Source organism: Schistocerca piceifrons, chromosome 2 (assembly GCF_021461385.2).
Source record: "Schistocerca piceifrons isolate TAMUIC-IGC-003096 chromosome 2, iqSchPice1.1, whole genome shotgun sequence".
NCBI lineage: Eukaryota > Metazoa > Arthropoda > Insecta > Orthoptera > Acrididae > Schistocerca > Schistocerca piceifrons.
The window spans coordinates 47,296,024-47,320,046 of NC_060139.1; positions in this window are offsets into that span (position 1 = coordinate 47,296,024).

Genomic DNA, 24,023 nt, shown 5'->3' on the forward strand with positions numbered 1-24,023 from the left:
AGTATTTCTTCCTTATCGTGTGCACGTTGTAAATTTAACTCTGAAAATTTTTGTTCTATCGCGCGATCTATTTCTTCCTGTTCTCTATCCTGTTCCTTTTGTCTAATCTCTACTTCAATTTATCTATTATTGTGAGCATTCAAAATCGGTTGTACTTCTTCTCTGATTTCTTTCTTTAATTCATCTTTCATATTTTTGAAACATGTCCCTATTCGTGAGTCTAGCCGTGTTTCCATTGTTCCCATCTCAGTTCTAATTGTTCCTATTTGTAATCCCAGTGAGTCTAACCGTGTTTCCATTGTTCCCATCTTTGTTCTAATTGTTCCTATTTGTGATCCCTGTGAGTCTAACCGTGTTTTTAATTCAGATCCCAAATTTAATATTACACCCATCAACTGCTCCATATTAACTGGTTCAAAATTCTTTTCGCCCTTAACATTTCCCGCAAAACCAACTTCCTTCGGCATAGCCATAAAGCTATCTGTGTACGATACTATTTCAGAGTGTTCTGTCGTTAATTTCGTATTCTGAAAATTTTTTGATTGTGAAAAAATTTGAATTGGTTCCGGACTATTTTCCCGACTTATTAAATTGTTTTCATCTTCATTATTCATCTTACTGTTGTCCTGTGTTGGCGAGTTCGCCATGTCAACAATTTCGTCGTTCTGACTATTCATCATTTTTGCCTTTTTCATCGATCGCGTAATCATTTACAAAACATACAAAACTCGTCACCATACGAAAATTACACACAATGACTCCTTATCTCCAACAATACCATTCACACGAAATGTTTCCCTCAAACACGATTAACGAACAATTGGAACCTTCACAATTGCACAAAATTGTCAGACCTGTATACAAGACATCAAAAATTAAATTCTGCCAATATATCATTAAAAGAATGACAATTACCAAATCTACACATGCAATATAGACTACAATAACTAAACTACGAATTACTACAACAATACTACTGTCTGCTATTTATACAATCAGAAGAATTCCAAGGGACGATCCGAAGCAGCGGTCGCCACGTGCATGGGGGCTTAATTATATAAATATGAAATGCAAATACTTTTTAAATTTTAGTCGCTGTATGTCCGATTACGAGGTCTCGTAAATGGTTGGCCCTGACTGGTATTAGTGCACAATCTGACTGCATAGAATAACAACAAAGAATGAAAGAAAATTTCCGTTAACACAATTAATTAATTAAGTCCCCAGTAACTATAAAACGTACGAAACCAAAGCACAAATGTAACTGTTCTGTGTGTGGAAGTGTGATTCAACGTACACATCTGGCACGGTTCTTCTTCAATAAGACAAGAAATTTTAAATACCATTTATACTGAAGTAATTAAAAAAATAGAAATACTATAATTGCGTAAGGAAACCAGAATTACACTCTAATACAAGAACACTAGCCAAATGCTTTGTTGACTGAACCTGTAATGACGCGTTATTTAAGACACTGAAATAATAAAAAGAATAGGGAATTTTTTTACCTTCATATATATTGACGAAAAGCACTCTGATCATTACAATATCTCCATTCGAACAACATCTGCTGTCTAGCCCATCAAACAACTGCATAAAACATGGAACAAGCACTCCCTACTACAACATCTCGATAAGCACTCTCCACCACGACTTCTCGACAAGAACTCTTCACTACGACATCTCAGCAGGCACTTCCAGTGGAGGCGGCGGAATAAAACTGTTTGGCGCAATCTCTGGCGCTGTGGCTCAGTGTAGCCACCTTTCAAAAGACATATGTATGAAAAAAGACTACACGATACAAGAACCATGTAACTGTGAAGAATACCGGGGCGATCGTGAAAACGCTATTGGACTTTGGCAGAGACTGAAATTCAAAAGAAAGAATTAGAGTTTTGTACCTGGGAAGACCCGCCCCCCATGAACCACTGACATTGCCTTCGGTGGGGCGCCTCAGCGATACAGACACCCGGGCTGTAGCTGCGACGACAACAGAGGTGTATCTGTTGAAAGATCAAACAAACGTCTGTTTCATGAAGTGGGACAGCAGCCCTTTCAATAGTGGCAGCGGCAACAGTCTATATGATTGACTGATCTGGCCTTGTAACATCAACCGAAACGGAGTTGCTGTGCTGGCGGTGGATCGGTTGAAATTATATATACTGAGAACTAGTGGAGTTCGGTGGCAGGAGGATCAGGACTTCTAGTCAGGTGAAAACAGTGATATAAATACCAAGTCAAATAAGGGTAATGCAGAAGTAGGTTTAATAATTAATAAGAAAATAGGAATACGGGTAAGCTACTATGAACAGCATAGTGAGCACATTATTACAGCCAAGATAGACTCGAAACCCATTCGCACCACAATAATACGACTTTATATGCCTACTAATTCCGCAGATAGGGAAGAGACTGAAGTTATGTATGACGAGATAAAAGAAATTATTCAGACAGTTAAGAGAGATGAAAGTTAAACAGTGACTGGAGGCTGCAATTCGATAATAGGAAAAGGAAGATGAGAGATTATAGCTATAGATTAAAACTGATGAAATAGCCAAAAGGTAGGAAATTAAAAAGGAGGAAACTGGATCGGTTGAAAGAATCAGAGGTTACTGAGAGTTTCCAATGGTTCCAATGGCTCTGAGCACTATGGGACTTAACTTCTGAGGTCATCAGTCCCCTAGAACTTAGAACTACTTAAAACCTAACGAACCTAAGGACATCACACACATCCATGCCCGAGGTAGGATTCGAACCTGCGACCGTAGCAGTCGCGCGGTTCCAGACTGTAGCGCCTAGAACCGCTCGGCCACTCTGGCCGGCTGCTGAGAGTTTCAAAGGGAGCATTATACAAAGGTTGACTAGAACAGGGAAAAGGAATACGACAGAAGACGAATGGAAAGCTTTGAGAAATGAAATAGTGAAGGTAACAGAGGTTCAAACAGGTTCAAAAACAAGGTCGAATAGAAGTCTGGATAACAGAGGAGTTACTGAATGTGATAAAAGGAGAAAATACGAAAATACAGCAAATGTAGCAGGCGAATGGGCTTGTAAACATCTAAGAAATTAGATTGACAGGAAGTGCAAAATGGCTAAGCATGAATGGCTAGAGGTCATGCTTTACAATCATATGTCACTAGGGGATGTATAGATACCACCTAAAGAAATATTAAAGAGGTCTTTGCAGAAAAGAGAAGTAGTTTTATGAATATCATGAGTTCAGATGGAAAACCAGTCCTAGGCAAAGAAGAGAAAGCTGAGAGGATGAACGAGTATATGGAGGTTCTATACAAGGAAGATGTACTTCAGTTGAGAGCAATATCATATAAATGGAATAGGACGTAGACGAAGATGAGATGGGAGATACGATGCTGTGACAAGAACCGCCGGCCGGAGTGGCCGAGCGATTCTAGGCGCTACAGTCTGGAACTGCATGACCGCTACGGTCGCAGTTTGGAATCCTGCCTCGGGCATGGATGTGTGTGAGGTCCTTAGGTTAGTTAGGTTTAAGTAGTCCTAAGTTCTAGGGGACTGATGACCACAGAAGTTAAGTCCCATAGTGCTCAGAGCAATTTTTTTGTGAGAAGAACCTGACAGAAGGCTGAAACACTCAAATCGAAACAAGGCCCGTGGAGTAGACGATATTTCATCAGAACTACTGATAGCCTTTGGAGAGATAGCCATGACAAAACTCTACCGTTTACTCTGCAAGGTGTATGAGACAGGTCAAACAAATGGTTCAAATGGCTCTGAGCACTATGGGACTTAACTTCTAAAGGTCATCAGTCCCCTAGAACTTAGAACTACTTAAACCTAACGAACCTAAGGACATCACACACATCCATGTCCGAGGCAGGATTCGAACCTGCGACCGTAGCGGTCGCGCGGTTCCAGACTGTAGCGCCTAGAACCGCTCGTCCACCCCGGCCGGCACAGGCCAAACACCCTCAGATTGTAAGCAGCCTGTTTAGGTTTTTTATATAGGTAACGAGACGTAGCGCTCTGATGAAAATCACTGGCTGTGCTGTGTGCAGTCAGTGGCTGGTTGGCATTGTTGTAATGCTCGCCATTGTGGTGTTGGGCAGCTGGATGTTAACAGCGCATAGTGTTGCGCAGTTGGAGGTGAGCCGCCAGCTGTGGTGGATGTGGGGAGAGAGATGGCGGAGTTTTGAAATTTGAAATCATGAACTGCCATATATATTATGACTTTTGAACATTATTAAGGTAAATACATTGTTTGTTCTCTATCAAAATCTTTTATTTGCTAATTATGCCTATTAGTAGTTAGTGCCTTCAGTAGTTTGAATCTTTTATTTAGCTGGCTGTAGTGGCGCTCGCTATATTGCAGTAGCTTGAGTAACGAAGATTTTTGTGAGGTAAGTGATTTGTGAAAGGTATAGATTAATGTTAGTCAGGACCACTCTTTGTAGCGATTACTGAAAGTCAGACTGCGTTGCGCTAAAAGTATTGTGTGTCACTTTAGTGAATGTTTGAGTACGTTCAGTTTTGCTCAGCTGTTTGAAAAGCAAATAATGTAAGAGGTTTATCAGCACAGTAATTCTGAAATTGTTCTAAGGGGACGTTTCATATGTCGGCCCTTAGCCGAGGATACCTCACTGGAATCTTCTGATTTTTTCTTGTAGTCTGTGTAATTAGTGTAGCTATTGTTTATTGCTAGCGCGTAATTGTAGAGAGAATCTCCTTTGTAGTTGCAGTCTTTCATTGCTGTACAGTAAAACAGTTGTGGCATGCATGTAGATTTGCACCAAGTATTTCGCAGCTGCGCTTGCGATTAACTAGATATTATTTTCAGTGCTATGTTAATGTGTTTTCTTATTTTTGCTCTTCAAATTGTGCTTTTCTGTGTTGTCGTGTGAAATATTGTGACAATTATGGCGTGTGAAAAACGTAATACTAGGCTCCAAAGTAAACTGAGAAATGAGAGTAAAGACGAAAGCAGTGTGTTAGCGCCACCGTGTAATGAATTAACGAATGTTCAACATAGTAATTTGGTAACTATGCATAGGGAAATGGAGCGGGCTGCAAATAATGGTGTAGGCAGTGAAACAATTAGTGAACAGGGAAGCATTATCAATCGATCGGTCGGAAACAGCTCGCCCCAGGAATCCGAAATGACAGGACACAATCTTGCAAATACTGTAGATTCAGGTTTTGGGTCCTCACAGTTTTCTCAAATAAGTCAAGACACATTTTCTGCTTGTCAAAATGTGAATGTTGCCGGTGCAACTTCACTGCCGAAAAGCACTGAGGAACATGTTTCAGACACCAGTGCATTGTTATTACAGTTAATGCAACAAATGGGACAAAGGCTACAAAAGTTAGACACAACGCTTGAACAAAATCAGAAACATATGGGACAAAATCTTCAAAAGTTAGACACAGTGGAACAAAATTTTCAAAAGTTAGACACAATGGAAGAAAATCTTCAAACGTTAGACACAATGGAACAACACCAGAGACAAACACAACAACAGTCAGACGCAATGGAACAAAAGCTTCAAAAGTTAGATTCAGTGGAACATAAACTTGAACAAACACATGAAGATTTAACTACTGAGTTACATAACATTGAATGGAAATGTCAAAAACTTTGTAATGACGTAAAAACACAAATTTGTGAGCATTTTCAACCTATTTTTTCGCGGCATGAAAATGCATTACAGAATCACGAAGCAGCCTTAAAAGAACTGCAAACTATTGTTCATGAAAATCATGAGACCTTGCAAGCTAAAATTGACTCAGTTGCATCTACCGATTCGGTTATGCAACTTGCAAAAACTCAGGAAAACTTAAAGGACACAGTAGATACTCTGAAAATTGGTTCAGAAAGACACATGGAGGAAATTAGTTCATTATCAGAGAAAGTAGTTGAACTTTCGGATCAGCTAAATAATTTATCTACGAAGGTAGATGATAATCTGAATGACACAAAACCGGTAGTCTTTAATGACACAGAAGAGTGCGAACAAATTAGGAAATTCAAACAAAATCAGAATCAAATTAATACGCAACACCAAAGAGAAATCCAGGAAGTACAAGATCAGCTCGCACAGGTAATACAAGAATTACGTATTTCAGAGGACACTTGCGCCCCAATACGGGAAGGGGGACATAGAAAGACGGAACAGCCACAAAATAATAACACAGCGCATTTAGGAAATTATGAAAGAAATTGGCAAGGTGCACCGAATTTTGAAATGGAACCGCCGAAACGACGTAACAATGACCGATATGCGACTCGCCGACATGATGATTTTGACTATAAGCTGTTCATTACTACACGTAAATTTAAAACATTTAAGAATTCTGGCAACGACATTCATCCACAAGCGTGGCTCCATCAATTCTCTCATTGTTTTCCTTCCAACAGGTCATTAGAGCACAGATTAGAATTTATGTGTGGCTACTTAGAGAATGAACTAGCTGAAAGAATGCGATCGGTCATTCACGATCGTCACAGTGAAGGAGAATTTTATCATGCCTTCCTCTCAGCATATTGGTCTCAAACTACACAAGACTGAGTAAAGCATAGCATCATAATGATGAAACATTTCGAACAATCTGAATTTTCCAGTCTCGTGAAATATTTTGAAGACATGTTGCACAAGAATCAGTACCTGTCAAACCGTTACAGCCCCTCAGAACTCATCCGCATTTGCTTAATCAAATTACCTGAACATTTACGACATATTATTTTGGCAGGACGTTGCAAAGACGACATTGAAGCTTTTCAGGGACTCTTACAAGAATTATAAATTAACACTAACAATTGCGGAACGCGAAAACAGGAACACAACAATTACAGGTCACATCCGTCGCAATTCCGCGATGAAAGAAATAATAACTGGACACGACAAGGCTATTCTCACAACACAAATCGTGCCCAAAACAGACACCAACCGTATGACAATCGTTGGCAGAGTAGTAATAATTACAGGGAAAGATCACCTCTCCGCGGTATTGACTATAACAGAGACAATCAGAGAAACAGACAATATGGGAACCAAAATAATTATTATCAAGGGAGACAGAATAACTTTAGACGCAACGGTCCAGCGCGCAGTTACGATTCAGGGAGAAATTTCTGCACCACGTGACCGACAAGAAAGAAACTATGGAATCTACCGACATGACGACAGACGATATGATCATAACGATAGAACTGAGTTGCACCAGAACTGGTGGGATTGAAACAGAGCAGGGCCCTCTCGGCAAGGTGAATTTGTAGGAGTTAGGTCTCCAAATCCCAATAACGACGCGCGCCAACAAAGACACAATAGGCAATGACTCATACCGCTGGTAGCCACAAAACACACTTATGAAACTGACGACGCAGCTGCCGTAGCTAGTAATTACGTAAAAATGTAAGACATTAGGGACATCTTACTCCAGGAGCACGACGTAAAACAACAACATTGCATATCCTGTAATTCACATTACAGTAAATGACGTAAAATTTACGGCAGTACTTGACTCTGGCAGTCCCATTTCAGTAATTAGTGAAACAGCCTTTAGCAAATGCAACAAGTCGAACGATTGCCCCACACTTCCGTTACGTAAGATTGAATTACAGGGTGCAATCTTTGGAAAAAGTGTAGATGTACGCCTACAAACCAACTTAGAATTCTTTCGTCAAAGCCACTGCTTCTATATGAAATTTCTTATTGTTCCATTATTGTCGACGGAAATTATATTGGGAGTGGACTTATTAAATGAATATAAAGTAATCCTAAACTTTCACGATGCTGAAATAAGTTTAGAGAAAGAAGGTAGGTCAATAGCTTTGAAATTTGAAGATTGGCTCTCAAACCATGACGAAGAAATTAATCGACTTTACCTTCTGTTGGACAGCAGTTCGGAATTTTCGACGAAACTTGACACTAACAATCACTCTGCAAGTACTGACAGGGATGATATCGACGGCGCATTTGATAATAATTAGTTATTTCAGAATAAAATTCAAACAATTGAGAATTGTAATGACAGTGATAGCCAAGACCTTTTTCAGATTTTACAAGCACATTCCACAGTTTTTACTCACAAAACAGGAACAATCAAGGGATTTCAATACCAATTTCGTGTTTGTGAGCATACTAAATTTTGTGTTAGACCATATGTAATTCCGGCACATTATAGGAATCGTGTTAGAACAGAAATACAATCTATGCTTGACGAGGGCATTATTGAGCCTGCAGTAAGCTTATACAACAATCCATTACATGTTGTTGAGAAGAAAAATGGATCGATCAGGATTGTCTTAGATTCGAGACAAATCAATACTATCATCATTCCTGAAACAGACAGGCCGCAAACGTTAGAAGAACTTCTTCAAAATTTTAATGGTGTAAAAGTGTTGCCTTCTATAGATCTCAGATCCAGCTTTTATCACGTCTAACTTCATCCAGAATGTAGATAATACACAGCTTTCCTTTGTTTCGGCGTTTGTTATCAGTTTCGGAAACTTCCTTTTGGTTTGAACATTTCTTCGGCAGCATTCATTCGTGGGCTAAATTCCATATTACCTGAGTTCTTAAAACGTCACATCACCTTATATGTGGACGATATTCTGATAGCAGAAGCCTCATGGGAACAACACAATCGCATCCTCAACAGCGTGTTACATATTTTTGCAGAATCTGGAATAACAGTTCACTTGGAAAAGTCTGAATTCGGTAGGTCAAAGGTGAGGTTGTTGGGACATATTATTTCTTCTGAAGGCATTCAGCCGGATCCTGAAAAGTTAGAAGCAATCAGAGCCATTCCAGTTCCATCCACAAAAAAACAAGTCTGCAGTCTTCTAGGTCTCGTAAATTTTTAGCGTCGTTTTCTGAATATGCAAATTCTTGTTACACCAAAACTTTGTTCTCTCACTGGAACAAATACTATTTGGAACTGGGACGAACAATCACAGTTGGAATTCAGTTCTTTGAAAGAATCGCTACTTAATGCGCCAATACTAGCTCATCCAGATCTGTCACAAGATTTCTGCCTTAGCACGGATTCTTCTAAAGTCGGTCTTGGTGCCCATTTGTTTCAAGAAGCCATAGAAAATGACACTACCGTTCAGAAAACCATTGCTTTTGCTAGCCGAGTGCTAACAAAACCTGAAAAAATTGTTCCGTTAGTGAATTAGAAGCTTTAGCTATCGTTTGGGCATTTAACAAATTCCGCTTCTTTCTTTCTGGTAAGCACGTAAAAGTATACAGTGATCATCGTGCATTACAATTTCTTATGTCTTCAAAATTAAATCATGACAGGTTAAAACGTTGGGCATTGTTTCTGCAAGAATTCCACTTCACAATAGTCTACATTCCCGGCAAGGAGAACATTGTTGCGGACGCACTGTCACGCGCACCGGCTGGGCTTGAGAAAAGTAACACAGAAAGCAACCACGAGAAAAATTTCAGTATTCTTTACATTCAGAAAGTCGCCTTTGAAAACTTCATCACCACATCTTTAAAGGACATTGCTCATGAACAAGATAAAGATCCGATTTGGAAAGACATCAAGAGCAAATGGCATGAAAAGACACACACACAGATTCGACATTATTATCTGGTTAGAAACACCATACTGTTCAAACGCTGCACTGTTGATGACGAGCTATGGGTACTTTGCATTACTGACGATTTTGTTAATAAGCTCATTTGGTACATTCATTTCAGCTATGCACATTTTGGCCCACGAAAATGTTATCATATTCTTCGAACGACTTGTTATTTTAACAATATGGAAAAGAGAATTCGAAGAGTCTTGTCTATTTGTAAACTTTGTCAAAAGGCGAAACCATCTACTATCTCCCATCGTGCTCCGCTGTTTCCTATCATTCCTTCTAAATTAAAAGAATTTGCTGCTGTTGATCTCTTGGGACCCCTTGTCAGAACACCGAATGGATTTTCGTACATTGTAGTCGCTGTTGAACTTACTTCAAAATTTGTTTCTTTCACTCCATTACGTAAAGCCACTGGACGGTCTGTATCCATCGCCTTTGTTAAAAATTTCTTACGTGAAGTTGGCCACGTTGCTAAAGTCATTCCAGATAACGGACCGCAATTCAGATCTGCTGTTTGGTCGCGCATGCTTCGGAATCATAAAATCAAACCTGTTTTTATTTCATTGTACTCACCACATTGTAACCCGTCTGAACGGATTATGAAAGAAATCAATAAGCTTTGCTGACTTTATTGTCACAGAAACCATCAGCATTGGGACTGATATTTACACTTATTTCAAAATGTGCTGAATGAAATGCCTCATGATTCCACTGCTTTACCACCTACTCTTGTACTGAAGAATGAAGAACCACCGAACAGAATCAGAAAGCTTGTACCTTTCCCGAATACACGTAAACTTCGACACAAAGACATAATTGATTTGGCTCTTACAAATATAAAATCTGCAGCAGCCAAAAGGAGAAAACTACACGGTAAAGCAAATGCAAAGAAATTATATATTGATCAGAAAGTTCTCATTAAAGTTCATTCATTGTCACATAAGAAGAAACACTTCAGTCACAAATTCTTTCTAGTTTACAATGGACCTTACAGAATCCGACGTATACCACATGATAATTGCGTCAAAGTTGAAACTCTGCGTACTAGGAAGAGTAAAGGTTTACACCACATTTCACATGTGAATCCGTTTATTGAGAGATAATCTGCTTTTTAACTTTGTCTTTGCCATATAAATTTTCACTTTACATTGCTAGTATGCTTTGTCAGACTTAGAAACTCTTACCATGCAACAATGTTTGAAGTTAAATATCCAATCAAGAACCAAGAGAACTTATTTAAACAGAAATTACGAATGCATTGTTATAGTGAACAGACGTCACAGTGTTATTGTGTGTGTACATTCTTGCTTGTTAGTTACATGATTACGTAACGACTATAAGGCTCACATACTTAGAACATTTACCAGTACTGCTAATGAGATTTTAATGCAACATTTTGGTTTACTTGAAAATACATTCTGGATTTAAAGTACTTTCTGTGAGATACCAAATGACACAGTGGTTAGTTTATGTGACAGCTACACGATTTTATCACGACGATACTAATGAGTGACAATTTACAATGTTGCTTTTGCGGTGTATCTGTTTTATATCTGCACAGTTTTTCTGCGTTCTTCTGGAAAGTAAAATATGTTTTAGTAGTAACTTTTGTGGTATAGCTACAAGGAGACAGCCTTTTCCGTAGGACAACAATACGTTACAGCACAGTACTTTCTTCATCACGGCAATAAGCGTAATAAGTAAGATATCTATACGCAAAGCATTTCACTTTTGTGTATCATGAGGTAAGTACATTGACTTCTGCAGAACTTAGCTTTTGGAGGACGGTAACTACGACACTTCCACAGAGATTATTTTACAACCAAAGACGCACAGTTTAGCGCTACAGTACACGTATTTGAGTGATTAATTTTGTACTTAAAAAATTTATTTTTTAACATATTTGGAGTACAATGATACAAAGGTTTTCCGTGATACATTTCATTCCATTGCTGTAATCTGTAACACCTGAGGGTATAATTACATTAATCATCTGGGGAGTACACGCTTACTTTGTGTACCATGTGTGTGGCAAACACAAGGAGCCCTAGCTAATATGGTGTTTGCTTATACAACTTTACACATCGGTACCATATTTCTCTAACACAGAATTACACAGCTATCTGATGATTTAACTGAGAGAGACAAATATCTATTTTACTACATCAGTGACAGATGTTTACGTAATTACACAGTTGGATAACTTCACACTTATGAAATTGTATTTTGTCTGTACTTTGTGAAATGTTCATATTTTTTCAGAATCATTCTGATACTATGAAAGCTTTGAATGATGTATTTGGTATGGGATCATGATTTTTAAAGTACGTTTGAGGTAGATGAAACTTTTGACATAAGCAGAGAATTTTTTTCAGGTTCTGAAATTATTGCAGAAAGCTATGACGATTTTGAGATTTGACTGTGGTGTTTTGTTGTTATTATTACGATGACAATGTGTATTATGCTGTTGAGGTATGTTTATGATCAATAAGGTGATGCTATATGAGGAGTTTGATTATGCAATGTATTTATTACGATGAAATACTGAAGTGTCGTCGCACTTTTGACGTGTCGACGAATATGTATATGTGTAATAAGGTAAGGAGTAATGAATAGTGGTTAGGGACTCTGACTTGTGAAAAAGGATGTTGTAAATCAAGAATCGTACTTTAAGAGTTATGAAATGTGTGTAAATGCGTGAATGTATCACAATGCCGGCGAAAATTTTTTGGACACTGCTATATTCATAAGATTTTGTTTCTACACATTTGCAACGCAAATTCTCGACCCATGAAATTTTGTACATGAGACTGCCACTGTAGTCCAAACTGGTGTTATAAATATTTCGGTAAGAAAGTAAGTGACCTTCATGTAATGCGTCATGGGCACGACGCATTACGTGGGCAGCTGCGCGACAGTCGCCTGGAAAAAACCCATTAGTGTGTGCCTCTCAGATGCACAGGTGGAGAAAAAAGGAGGCCATTATCCTCTTTGTAGAAATCATCACAAATACGACACGCTCAAACTTGAAAATCTATGATTACACTGTGGAGCTCTTAATTTATATTTACTAAAATGCCTAATGAAATGTGGAGAAACATTTTACATCTATTGTCTTTCTAGTTGAGACATTGCTCATTTTGTTTGATATCTAGTTTCTAGCTGCACTGCAGCGTTGGTTAAAATAAAATTTAATATTCGTACTAATATAGATATTTTATGCCTACAGATCCAGTAAATAATCACTTTATGATGTACTCAAAAAAGACGAAGGAGCACAAAAACATTTCAAAGGAATTGCATACAGAATTTTCTTTTCAAGTACTTGGTAATTTCTTTTGTAGAATAAGTTGTGGTGTACCACTTTCATTACACAGACATTAAGATGTGAATATACATTTCCCTTATCTGCATTGTTATCTGTAGTGTAATATTTTTTTTTGCTTGAGCTTTGTCATGTTTAGATATAAGTTATTACATTTGCTGCTGCTGTTTGCCAGACATAGTGCTACTAAATTTAACTTTGTATTACTCTGTTAAACCAGTTTTACTACTGATTTATTTTTCTTGTTGCTGCACATATTAGTTGTAATGTTGAATTTTATGTGTTAATTTAGATTTACTGCTGCTTGCTTTGCAAATTGGCATTTTTTTGTCATTGTTGTTTGTGTTAATTGTTTTGTGTTGCTGCATTGCCTCACCCTTAGTTTATGCATCTGAGATCAGTAGATTTAAGTTAGCTTAAGATGGGGTAGGCTATATAAGAGAATGAGTTATGATGAATTGGAAGATATGCATTGAGAAGCTATAAGAAAATGGTTTGGCCAAAAAAGGATTTTGAAAGAGGATGAATAGAATACAAAAGCAGGCTTAGATAGGACTTTTTGGGAGTAATGAGGAATGAAGGGAGATCTCCATGCAAAATACTGCAGTAAAACAAACCCTGCCCTTTCCTTTTGTGTTATCCCTCTATGTGTTTGTGTTCCCTTGCGAATTTGTGTTTTTCTTATCTTTCTGTATTTAGCTAATAAGTTAATTTGTAGAATTTTTCTAGTAATATGTTATTAACTTTGTAGAGCTGTTTAGACATTATTAATTCTGTTCTGCTTCAATGCTCATGTGTGATATTTATATTTCAATAACTATTCTCATTATTTTATATATTTACTTATGTCATAATTTCTGTAACACTGATGTATATGTTTATTTCTATTCTTTTGTAAAGCCTGTATTACTACAAATGTTATCTGTATTATTATGTTTTAATGATGTTTTTTGTATCTTTGTTATTGTATTCTCATATTATAATATTGTAATTGACACCAGTTCATTAAATTCAGTAACTTGTATGCATTCATTTCGCTGCACACATTTATGTTGGTCATAGTATATTGTCAACATGTGAGAAGTAGGGATGATAGTGTTTGCACATGTGTTGATAATTCAGCAAGGGACTGATTAACAACATTGCTGGTTCTAAGGACAATTCCAAAAACTTTGTGAGTGCACAAGTGATGGTTTATGGACTTGCTATATTCTCCGCAAGACTCTTCAATGGTGATTGTGCGCCTGCACAGTCACAACAGATGGCTGTTGGCCGTCTCTACAAGGACTACAGTGGGTCTGTTCTGTGATGACCTACCTACCAATATTCTTCAACTTCGACTGGCTTTGCTGTGGGTTTGCTCTGTTGTGGCCCATTACCTGTCTGCATGTCAAGAGTCAGCATTGTCTTTCTGTTGGAAGGACAACACTACTTCTTAAAGACTGCATGGAAATCCACTACTTCCGTGTGCATTGTCTTTTGCTGCTCAGACTTTGAGAAAAGAAACGGCAGGTTTACTGTGATGAATGATCAGGACTGTCTTTATGGACTGTGAGAAAATTTCAGCTTTTGACCAACATTGTATTAATAAGTGTGTGCATTTGATATCTTTCTTACTGTAATTATGAAAAATTTTTTCAAATCTGTATTGGCCAGTGCCCAAAACAATTTGTAAAAATTTTTAGTGGGGAGCATGGGGGCTACATAAGTAGGCTGTTTAGGTTTTTTATATTGGTAACGCCACGTAGCGCTCTGATGAAAATCACTGGCTTTGCTGTGTGCAGTCAGTGGCTGGTTGGCATTGTTGTAATACTCTCCACTGTAGTGTAGGGCAGCTGGATGTTAACAGCGCGTAGCGTTGCGCAGTTGGAGGTGTGCCGCCAGCAGTGGTGCATGTGGGGAGAGAGATGGCGGAATTTTGAAATTTGTAAGACTGGATGTCATGAACTGCCATATATATTATGACTTTTGAACACTATTAAGGTAAATACATTGTTTGTTCTCCATCAAAGTCTTTCATTTGCTAACTATGCCTATTAGTAGTTAGTGCCTTCAGTAGTTTGAATCTTTTATTTGGCTGGCTGTAGTGACGCTCGCTATATTGCAGTAGCTTGAGTAACGAAGATTTTTGTGAGGTAAGTGATTTGTGAAAGGTATAGGTTAATGTTAGTCAGGGCCATTCTTTGTAGCGATTACTCAAAGTCAGATTGCGTTGCGCTAGAAGTATTGTGTGTCACTTTAGTGAATGTTTGAGTACGTTCAATTTTGCTCAGCTGTTTGAAAAGCAAATAATGTAAGAGGTTTATCAGCACAGTAATTCAGAAATTTTTCTAAGGGAACGTTTCAAAATTTAATGAGGAATATAATAATTGAAATTTAAAAGGCAGCAGGTGCTGATAGTTGTGAATATTACCGAACTATCAGATTGATAAGACATGGTTGCAAAACGCTACGCTAATTCTTTACAGAAGAATGGAAAAGCAGATAGAAGCCGACCTCAGGAAAATCAGTTTGGATTCCAGAGAAATGTAGAAACACGCGAGGTAATACTGACCATACGACTTTTTGAGTATATGGTTAAGGAAGGGCAAACTTAAGTTTAAATCATTTGTAGACTCAGAGAAAGCTTTTAACAACGTTGTCTGGAACACTCTCTTTGAAATTCTGAAGGTAACAGAGGTAAAATACATGGACGTACACAGAAACCAGATGGTAGTTATACGAGCCGAGGGGCATAAAAGGGAAGCAGTGGTTAGAGGGAGTTGTGGGCTATCGCTGACGTTATTCAAACTACACTAAGGAAGCAGTAAAGGAAACATAAGAAAACTGTGGAGTGGGAATTGAAGTCCAAGGAGAAGAAATAAAAACCGTGAGGTTTGATGATGACCTGTAACTGTCTCAGAGACTGCAGAGGACTGCGAAAAGCAGTTGAACGGAATGGAGAGGGTCCAGAAAGGAGGATATAAGATGAACATCAACGGAAGTAGAACAAGGATAACAGTATGTAGTAGAATTAAATCAAGTGAGGCTTAGAGAATGGTCCTGAAAGGGGGATATAAAATGAACATTAACAAGTGCAAAATAGGGATAATGGAATGTAGTCGAATGAAATGAGGCGATGCTGAAGGAATTACATTAGGAAATGAGACAAAGCAGTAGGTGAAGTTTGCTATTTGGGCAGTAAAATATCTGATGATAGCTAGTAGAGAATGTATAAAACGTAGCCTGGAAATGGCAAGAAAAATGTTTCTGAAGAAGAGAAGCTTGTTAACATCCAATACGGATTTAAGTGTCAGGAAGTCTTCTGTGAAAGTATTTGTATGGAATCTAGATATGTATGGAAGTGAAACATGGGCGATAAAAAGTTTATACAAGAAGAGAATAGGACGTTTTGAAATGTCGTGCTACAGAAGAATGCTGGTGATTAGACGGATAGATTAGGTAACCAATGAGGAGTTACTGAGTAGAACCAGGGAGAAAAGAAATGTGTGGCACAATCTGACTAGAAGAGGGGATCAGTTGATGGGATACATTTTGAGACGTCAAGGGATCACCGATTTAGTACTGAAAGGGAAGTGTGGGGTTAAAAATAGCAGAGGAAGACTAAGAAATGAATAGAGAAGCGGGTTCAGAAGGTTGTAGGTTGCAGTAGTTATTAGGGGGTAGATATCATGGAGAGCTGTACCAAACGAGTCTTCGGATTAAAGACCTTATTAAATGAAATAAAACCGAGTTATCTCAAATGTGGTTACCCTAAACATTGTGATTTCTTGCTAACTAATTAGTTTTCGATCACTAGCCACAGCTGCCGAAAATTTGAGAACGAATGCCCTCATAACATTAATACTTCACGTGTATTTCCACTAAGAGTAATGCAGAGTAAGTACAGATTAATCACCAAATTAGGATTACACTATACCACACGTTAACATGAAAAATTCATGCCTCTAATAATTCTTCCCTGTGGAGGTCGTTTCGTAATTGTATGTTGCCTCGTTTATCGTCAGTCAACTAGAACGTGTGCTGCACCAGTTGTCCTTTCGTTATTGTTCTTATGGTCCCTTGTATATGGGGTGCTTTGAAAAGGATATCAACTTATGTGACGGTCTGCAGTAAAAAAACGGTTAAGCACTGGAACGAAACGACAAAAATGGTAATATAATTTTGTGTTTATGTAGTGTTTCATTCATCTGCTGTTTGAAACCATAAGTAGCACGAACAGAAACTGCAGAAAAGAAATTTCATCATATCTCGTCTTTTGTAAAGAATGAAACTATGGTTGCAGTTCAGTATACTTTTTAACCTGAGTGACGATAACATCCGCTGGAAATACAAGTTTGAAAAAATTCCTTGTCTTCGTAGAAAGGAAACGTCCAAGAACGCTTAGATCAAATCACGTAGGTCTACGAGAATCTTTTACGTGTACCCTCCTGGAATCTGCTTGGGAAGTTTGTAAGTCACTTAGCCCAATCGTTGGTATCGATATGAAGCATCTAGATCAGGGCCGTAAAGGCGTTACTTCATGTGAATCAGGGTAGAGTGTAACGGCGGACGCTTAACTTATGAACATATATTGAGATATCAATAGTCCATTGGTATCACGAAAAGTGATAGATACGAAAGGCTTCTGAGATAAGGAAAATAGTGAAACATACCGAGCGCTAAGACGTACTACGTTAGAGAAAATTTTTAGTTATGATGTGAGTCCGCAGCTCGTGGTCGTGCGGCAGCGTTCTCGCTTCCCACGCCCGGGTTCCCGGGTTCGATTCCCAGCTGGGTCAGGGATTTTCTCTGCCTCGTGATGACTGGGTGTTGTGTGCTGTCCTTAGGTTAGTTAGCTTTAAGTAGTTCTAAGTTCTAGGGGACTGATGACCATAGATGTTAAGTCCCATAGTGTTCAGAGCCATTAGTTATGATGTGAACAGAACGGCCGTTTTCGTACGCATCGAACTTGAAAAACACTGTGAGAAAATTACATTCCGGGATATTCCATGTGAACAGCGTGTATAAGTAGTGTGACCAGTGCGGAATGTTTTTGTGATTTGTAGAGTAATATGAACTTATAAAGGAACCTCCCGATCACACCCCTCTCAGATTTAGTTCTAAGTTGGCTCAGTGGATAGGCCTTGAAAAACTGAACACAGATCAATCGAGAAAACAGGAAGAAGTTGTGTGGAACTATGAAAAAAATAAGCAAAATATACAAACTGAGTAGTCCATGTGCAAGATAGGCAACATCAAGGATAGTCTGCGCTCAGGCGCGTCGTGGTCCCGTGGTTAGCGTGAGCAGCTGCGGAACGAGAGGTCCTTGGTTCAAGTTTTGCCTCGAGTGAAAAGTTTACTTTCTTTACTTTCGCGAGCTATATTTGCTGAATTCATATTGCCCACGGAATACATCTCACGTATTTAAAGCACTCTCGTCCAAAGTAGCGAACAGTCAGCTGCCAGCCAGGGAGCCTCTTTAGTAGGAATACTCTCTCTTCCGTGCGCTGTAGTCGACTGACGTCGTGTGTTTCGATGTTTGTTTAGGTGTAGAGTACCCATTATACGGCGCAGTTACCTCGCATCGGACGGACGGACAGATAATAATTGTGTGGAAATAAAAAATTAAACTTCTCACTCGAGGGAAGACTTGAACCTAGGACCTCTCGTTGCGCAGCTGCTCACGCAAACCACGCCACCACAGAACTCCTAAACTCACAATATCCTTGATGTTGCCTATCTTGCGTATGGACTACTCAGTTTGTATATTTTGCTTATTTTTTTCATAGTTCCACACAACTTCTTCCTGTTTTCTCGATTGATCTGTGTTCAGTCTTTCAAGGCCTATCTACTGAGCCAACTTATAACTAAATCTGGGGGGAAAGGGGGGGGGGGTGCGATGGGGAGGTTCCCTTGTTAGTAGAGTCGACGAATTGTTTTACTGAGGGAGATATTCCAAATCCTCTGAGAATTACGGTATGTATGCTGTAAAACGGAAGAATAAGAGGAAAGTGCTTGAATTCAAACTGGCATAAGAAAATGGTGCAAGCATTCTTTCCTGCAGTTCAGCCTGTATATCCAAGATGCACTGATGGAAATGAAAAGAAAAGTTCAGGATAAATGGATTTCGATGATGAGATTCGTCGATAACATAGTGACAAGTGAGTAAGTGTTAGAGGATCTGCTGAATAGAATAAACAGTCTACTGGGCACAGAATAAGGATTGAGATCAAACTTACGAAAGGTAAATGTCATGAGGAGAATATAAATGATGTTTTCGAGAAAATTAATATCAAACTAGGACCTGTGTAGTAAGCGAAGTAAGAGAATTCTGCTACTTCGGAAAGGGGAGGGGTCGGGGGAGGGGGCAACGCGACTGGAGAAATAAGTAGGCTATAAGAAGCAGAATGGCACATGCAAAGAGGGCATCCCGCATTAAAAGAAGGATAATAGTATCAAAAATAGGTTTTAATGCTGAGAAGGAATTTCTGGATGTGTTGAGTACTGCCATGCCAGGGACCCGTGTTCGATTCCTGGTACTGGCAGCGATTTTTCGTTGGTGAGAGGACGGATACAGGGTGCGCTCAGCCTCGTGAGGTCAACTGAGGAGCTGTTCGACAGATCAGCAGCGTTTCCAAGGTCACAAAAACTGACAACGCCCAGGAGAGCCCTCCATACCACATCCATTGACGCCATTGGCGGTGGATGACACAGTGACTGGTCGGTCCCGACTGGACCGTCTAGCACCAGAACGTGGAACGTGACTGGAGCGCAGTATTGTATAGAGGTGAATCACTGACCGGGAAAACAGTAAAAGTGGAGAATCGAAACATATGAGAAATGGTGTTACAAAAGGAAACTGTTAAGATGAGAGATAAGATCCTCCGCCAAATCAGCGAGGAAAGTAGTGCGTGGAAAACAGTGACAGGAAGAAAGCACAAGACAACAGAACGTGTATTAAGACATCAGGAAATAACCTCCGCGGTTTAGAGAGAATCGTCAGGGGCAAAAAACAGTAGAGAAAAACATGGGTTGTAAAATATCCAACAAATAATCAATGACTTGGGTGTAGGTGACATGCAAGATGAAGAGATTAGCAAGGAAAGAAAGTGATGGCTGGCCGCGTCAAACCCGATAGAAGACTAATGATACAAAAGAAAGACAAAAAATGTACAGTGGAAAAGTAGGAAGGAACAACAAATAACCTTAGGTGCTTCCATTGCGTAACTGTCACGGCAGCAACAGTGGCACCTACATCTGGTGTGGAGACAGTAAATGTGAATGTTATAACTTTTATGGGATTGGCAGAACAGCAATGAGCGTATACGGTGGTCACAGAAACCACCATAAATTTTTCAACTGCAAGCGAATCTCTTCAGAACCGAATGTCTTTGTACCGCCGTTTACTTCTAATGCGGCTTCAGAGGTCGTTCTTCATAGCTGAAGCGGGTTCTACTAGAACTACATTGAAATATGTAAATTAATATTGCTCTTTCATTAAGTAGAAGATGAACTATTCTGAACTTTTTCTTTTCGTCTCGATTTCTGTCCTCAACAGAACCTCTATTTGAGACAGCAATCAAAGGCATCACTCACATCCAATCTAGGGTCTCCAGCTCCAATTCAGATGTACCCGTTGAACGAGGACTATCGACTTTCGAGACTGTCTAAGGCCCTCGGATTACTGCAGTCTTAAAAATCTGCTGTTCGCTTATTGAATGGGAGAAGCTGTGGAATCAGCACAACAAAATAACATTTACTCAGTACCACTTAAATAGTTTCCATGTCCAGTTTCCTAATTCAATTAACGAAGTTTTCCTCTGCAGTTACGAATGCTACCTCATAACTGGAATCTCATTCAACTGATACGTTTCTGCAGTCTGCTAATGAAATCCAGTAGCTGGTTTTCCCTGAGTCTCCGATTCACGTCCTTATTGCTACTCCCATCCCTATACCTCACAATATTCTCTACCGTCACACCACTGTAATTCAGAAAAATTGATTCCGTGTGTGAATTAACGAGTGTTTCGCTCTCATTTAAGTACATGGCCGAAAGAGTCAGTCCTCAGGAATTGTGAAACGAACCCTGTCGCCCAGGACCGTGAGCCACAAATTGCGCTGATTCGCCACGAGATGGGGAAATTCACAGGCGTCTCTTGTGCTGAATTAGGCCTAAGCGCTGTAGTGTGTGAGTGAGACAGACGAGGACCTACGTCACAGGGAAACTCCATAGAAGCTGTTTGTGGCCAGTGAGACGTAGCAGAGTTAAATATGGCGGACATAAGATCGGCCATAATGGGAAACATTTAAGAAAACTACTTAATTCTGTAGTAATTCAGGGAATGAAGCCACTGTAATTTTAATCTGCGATCCTGCATACATTTTCATGGTGATCCCAATAAAACTTGAATATTGATCATATCTATAATAGTTTAGAATTTACTGATAAAGTGAAATTAACAAGTTTTGTAACAAAGACCTGAATGGTAAAATCTGAACGCTTTGGTCGATATTAAAGATCGACATTTAATATAGAAGCGCATCATTAAAATGACAAATGTTGTAAATTTAAATTATCAGTATTTTCAGTTAAGCATAAGATCATTTCCTCCACACAAAACACATTGAATGGTGACAACATGACACCTTATTGAATCATTAGGTAATATAATATTTGTTGTAAAGATTAGTGCATAATAGTTACTTTTGTTCTTTATTTATATTATCAGAAAGCATGGGTGCAAGGCTGCTGGCTGTGACATTGAAAGCTAAGAAGCGGATGGTCGGTCTTTAGGTAGCAAGGAAGTGAAACGACTTAGAAACCGATGGACTTAGCCTCTGAGCGGTGAGCAGCCGCGCGCCTGGTGTGAATAACTTTTCGCATAGTAAACGAGATGGGGTATTGGACTGATAATTCGCGATGAGATTGAGAATGATCGAACTATGTCAAATGTATATGCGCTCGAGTTTAATAGTAATTCTAAATACGTCCACTTTCGCTATTAGTTTGCTTTCTGAATAAACGTTATTCAACCAAATCGCAACAGCGTTGCCTAAATAATTTATGGATCATTAATTTAGCTCCCGATATTATTATTATTATTGTGGTTATGTGTTATATTAACATTGTATGGTTCATACAATTTCGCAAACTTGCCATCAACCAGACAATTTAACCAGAGGGTCACAAGTGTCTAATCTAGGGCGTGTAATGTGACACGCATGGTTCAACCGCTGGACGAGTTTGAGCCAGGACATTTCGACGAAGAGGAACCGCATGTGAGCCCGAACATCTTTGGGATGTTAGCTCGCACGTGGCTTACTCTATCTTCTCTAAGAGGGCTGTTGGCTGGCTGGTCAAATACGTACATCTGTCCCGTCTCTCGTTCTCTCGCCATCCACGTACATAGCAGCTTGCTGTCACCTCAATAATTCCATCTGTGTCAGTTCCACGTTTCTTGGTCAATTTTCTTCTCTCCATACCTTCGCTATAGAAAACCCTATCGATGGGCTACCCCACAGCTATCAATAGACAGTCTTGCAGAATTGGCCTGAGTGCCCTCTATAAAATTTTGAAGGTACACTGCCGCATGGCCATCCTTCTGTTTAGGTTCTCTCGACCATGGTTTTCTCGCTGTGGCAATAAAATTCACCCGCTGTCCTGCACAAAGCCGGCTGGTAAATCAGCAAGCCCTTTTGCTGAGCTTATCTTCAACTCCCTGGTGGCACTCTCGCAATAGAAGCTACCTGTGGAAAATACGAAAGTCAAAATGAGATATAATGGAAACATAAAATTTTACTTCCTACCAAAACGGTATCGCTGAACTCACCGTTACGGCATAAGTAAGTTAACGTTGTCTCCGATAGCTAAATAAGACGAAATTTACAGGATATGAGGCCTTGTTTCCCGTTGCCTTCACGTCCATCCGATACCGTGCCATGCGACTACTGTCATTAAGAGTTTAAATGGATCATATGTACTGCCCGCGTTACGAGTACATATCGATAGATTTAATGGATATTAAATATATTGGTAGATTTAATGGATTCGAAACAGCTACCGTGTCAGTTACTTTAGACAAGTTGATCCATGTACAGGATGAAATCGCTTATCGACTGGTAATGTGCCACGTGGTAAATGGTGCTCAAAGTGAACTTTCGAAGAACAGTGTGAGTTACTTTTCATGTTTAAATTTTTTTCATAAACCATAGTTTTATAAATAACATTAACCTTTAAAATCCTGAAATTCTTTTGAAATCCGCAAGTATTCTTACAACGCACGAGAGATACATGGTATTGCATACTGAAGGGAAAAAAAGCGTATCAGCTTACAGCACAGGGCACACTAAGCTACAGCATGCGCAGTTTTCACAAGTGCTATAAAACAGAGGAAGAGGAACCAGGAATTTAAACTGGCTACGAGGGGCAATATTTCCAACGATCATGCCCAGATGTGTGGAGCTGCGTCGTAGACTATTTGAAAATATGGAAAGGTTCAGTATTATTTTGGTTACTAATAAATTCTTGTAGTTCTTCAGGACATTACGATTGTTCCACCATCGCAATGATTTTTTTTTTCTTTCTGATTCTGATTTTTTCAGTCTCGAACAGCAGGTACAATATCGTGACAGCGAGACACAAAACTATGTGTTTTTCATAGTGGTCTCGAAGTTCACAAAAACGAAAGGAGAAAATTAGACGGGCTACTTACAGAAACACAGTGTTTAAAATACTGAATACCACATCACATCAATAAAGAAAGTGAATAATTTACCATTGAAACCGTATTACTGCATAAGCATATCATGTTATTATTTATGTTTTAAATAACAACTACAAGCTGCTAAGAGTTTTTATTTTTATTGCTTGGCAACTAACGTCATCCTCTAGGTTAGCAACTGACAAATTTTAAAATTTTTCGTAGTGAGTATCCCACGTCTAATTCTTAATTATTTACCACTATTATGGGTTACATTTTAAAATTGTAGACGTGTGGTATTCACCATATTAAATTTTAGAATTTCTATCAGATTTGGAGTTCACGCTTGACACTAGTTGCAGAGTAATAGAAATAAAAGCTCTCGGCGGCTTTTGGTGGTTTATTACAACAAAACGTCTTTTATGGAAGATGTGAATCACGA